The sequence below is a fragment of the Octodon degus genome, unplaced genomic scaffold, assembly GCF_000260255.1.
Source record: "Octodon degus isolate 3935 unplaced genomic scaffold, OctDeg1.0 scaffold00251, whole genome shotgun sequence".
NCBI classification, from domain to species: Eukaryota; Metazoa; Chordata; class Mammalia; order Rodentia; family Octodontidae; genus Octodon; species Octodon degus.
Window position 1 is genome coordinate 165,674 of NW_004524827.1, and position 3,680 is coordinate 169,353.

A 3,680-nucleotide genomic window follows, 5' to 3' on the forward strand; every position below is an offset into this window, starting at 1 on the left:
TCATGACATGCCAGTTTCTGCTATGATGTCTCTCAGGTAGATGGTTGTTCAAGAAGAAGGGGGTGGTGAATGAAAGCAAGAGACAGGAAAAGGAATATTGTGGGACTGTCCTGCTTCAAGGTTGTATATGGTGAGATTTTTGGACTTATGTGAAAATATGAGAAGTATGTGATTCTTTGTGCCTATTTTAAAAATATATTCTAATTTTTAAATGTTTTTTATCATATTATGAAGGGACTTAAAGTTCAACATATCAATATTTGATGAAAAATACCTGTTCCTTATTATGCCTAAGATGTTTGATATTCAGACAGACAGTGAGTTTTAGCTTAACAGCCTAGGTTGTATGGAAATAACAATAAGCTTTTCTTCTGGATGGATACAGTTGGAGCTGTTGTTAAAGAGAAATTTATAACACTAAAATTACTAGCTATGTATACAAGTATTCACTTATCATCACTATATTTTACCCCAAAAAAGGAAAAGAACATGCTATGCTTTGTATATTGATGACCCCAAGCCTCATGTGCTCATAGATAGGGCCTTGGGGAGGTCACTGGTTCTGGGGTCAGGATAGTCATCAATGGCTTAGTCCACTGATGAGTTGTGTGATGCTGAGAGGTGAAACATGGTTGGAAGAGATGGGTCACAATGGATGTGGCCTAGAAGGGTGATCTCCCTCCCGCCTCCCTTTCTACTTCTTGGCTATGATGGGTTGAGCAGTATTCGTCTGCTATGCCACTCTGCCTTGGAACCAGCCAATTATGGGCTGAAACCTCTACAAACCATGAGCCAAAACAAACCTTCTCTCCTTTATGTTGTGTCAGGTATTATGTCCCAGTGACAAGAAAGTAACTAAGGGATGGGGAGACAGCTCTGTGGTCAAAGCACCTGCCTAGCAAGCACAAGCAAAGACCTGGTTTTATCACAGTACCACATGGTGTGCCAGCCTCACCCTGAGTGTATCATGCAGGCCACTGAAACTGGGCACGGTGGTGCACGCTTGTAATCCCAGCACAGGGGAGGCTGCAATAGGATTCCCAGTGAGCTGAGCTGTGTGAAACCCTGTACCAAATAAATAAATGATTGGGGAAAAAAATAACTAAGACAGGAGGATAAAATCCATTCCTCAACACAGCTCCAATCATTCAAAAGTGAGCCACTATAGATAAAAGCTAGAAAAGAAGCATATGTGTAATCAGAAGAAACTCTGAACTTCAAACTGTTTATCTCTGCAGGAAATTGTTGCCAATAATACATACTTAAGCTAACAAGTGGTCAGATTAAAAGTCAGTGAACATGGGCTGAGGGGTTCAGTTCCTAAACAAAAGTAGGATTGGCCAACAAAGTTGATGAATTCTGATCCCAGACCAGAGGCTGATACTCTTGCTTTTAAAATACTGTTTGCTAGCATGGGGTATACAGAATCCAACATACCACTCAGAGAACTAAGAAATCACTAAATGAGATCTGTCACCAATAGGTCCTTTATGTGTATTATTATATTTGATTTAGTGGCAAAAGTATTTTGTGAAGGCCATATGAAGAAGTATAAATAGTTTAATGGAGTTCATACCCACTCAGAGGAACAGAAATGGACAAAGTATGTCATCTTGATGTTCGTGGTCATCTACTCATCACTGGGACAAAATGCCTCCAGCCTCCACAACTTCAAAGAGGCTTATTTTTGCTTAGTTTTAGTCTACAGTCGGATGGCTCTAAGGCAGAAACAGGATGGCAGAGGGGCATGGTGAAGGAAAAGGTATTCAACTCATGGCAGCCAGAGCAGAGAGAGAAAAGAAAAGCCAGGGACACCCTCACTGACCCCTCTTTACCAGGGCCCAACCCCTATCAGCACATTTTAGCTACTAGACCAATCAATAGGTGAATACACTGATGAGTATAATATTACCATGACCCATTCACCTTCCAAATAAAAGACACTTTGGGGAAGACGAGGTTTTATACCTAAAACATAACATTCATACAGAAGCAACAACCTTCCAATTACCTATAAATATATTAAAATTATAACACCAATTAAAGAAATAAAAATTAGTGATTTCATGTTGATTTTTTTTTACATAGATTAAAAAGATCAGAAGTCTTCAGACAGTATGGAACAGTATCCAAAGACAGATAGAAATTGCTTCACAAGTCTGATCAAATCCTGAGCTAGTATAATTAAAATGTTAGCTTCAAAGGTTCTACACAGGAGTGTGTGGAGAGCTTCCTGCAACCCTGGACCAGCAGGACCAGTCCCAGCCCGGGCGCAGCGTGGGCCGGACCCTCTCCCACCCCCTCAGGCTGCCCCCCACCACTCCGCTGAACCTTCCCCACCCCGCACGCCCAGTAGGAATTTCTGCCAAGGGATTCCCCAGACCCAGTCCTAGCCCAGGTCCAGTGAGTGTGTGGAGAGATTCCTGCTACACTGCGCCAGCGGGACCACTCCCAGCCCAGGCGCAGAGTGGGCAGGACCCTCTCCCACCCCCTCAGGCTGCCACCCACCACTCCACACCACTTCCCCACCCCGCCTATCGAGTAGGAATTTTGCAGGGTTCCGGGAACCCACCCACCCACCCAGTCTTAGCCCAAGTACAGTGAGTGTGTGGGAGAGCTTCCTCTTTCCCCTACTTCACCTTGCCCCCTCCAGGCACAGCTCAGGCCTGGCATACATGCCTGAGGTGTAACCCTGCAGCTGCAATCCCTGCAGAGAGTATAGAGGACAGATCCACCCAGCTAGTCCAGGAGCAGAACATCTTTCCACAGGGGCACAACATATTCACCCTCAAGGGCAGCAGCGGGAAGGAGCTGAGCACAGCAGCCAGACCTAAGCCCGACGCAGCTGGATTAAGTCCAAACTTTGTACAGCTGCACCTGAACTTCAGTACGTGTGAAGGTTATAACTACAGCAAAGATCCACAACAATGGTCAGAAGACAGTGCTACACAAAATGACGAGAAGGAACAAAATGCAACCTCCAAACCCAAGCCCACCCGTAACAAGTACAGACACTAACACAGACCAAAGTGGAAATCACACACCTGAAAGCAATGAATCAACAGGTTCTGAAATAAAGAAACAGCTGCAGAAAGATATAGAAGAGACCCAGTCCTAGCCCAGGTCCCGTGAGTGTGTGGAGAGCTTCCTGCTAACCTGTGCCGGCGGCACAGCATGGGCCAGACACTCTCCCACCCCCTCGGGCCACCCCCCACCACTCCGCCGTACCTCCCCGACCCATCCCGCTGAGTAAGAATTTCTGCCCACTTCCGGGAAACCCCAGACCCAGTCCTAGCCCAAGTCTGGGGAGTGTGTGGAGAGCTTCCTGCTACCCTGAGCCGGCAGGACCAGTCCCAGCCCAGGTGCAGGGTGGGCCGGGCCCTCTCCCACCCCCTCGGGCTGCCCCAACCACTCCGCCTTACCTCCCCCACACCTCCCCGCCCAGTAGGAATTTCTGCCCAGTTCCAGGAACCCCCAGACCCAGTCCTAGCCCTGGTCCACAGCGGGAAGGAGCTAAGCACAGCAGCCAGACCTAAGCCAGATGCAGCTGGATAAGTCCAAACTCTGTAGAGCTCCAGCTGAACTTAAGTACGTGTGAAGGTTATAACTACAGCAAAGATCTACAACAAAGGGCAGAGGACAGTGCTACACAAAATGACGAGAAGGAACAAAATGCAACC

At 46.8% G+C, this 3,680-nt stretch overlaps 1 pseudogene; it reads left to right on the plus strand.

Moving 5' to 3' along the window:
• LOC111813986 overlaps nucleotides 1–2,965 on the plus strand; it is an 8,776-nt pseudogene extending 5,811 nt beyond the window's left edge.
• Nucleotides 2,966–3,680: the final 715 nt, after the last annotated feature.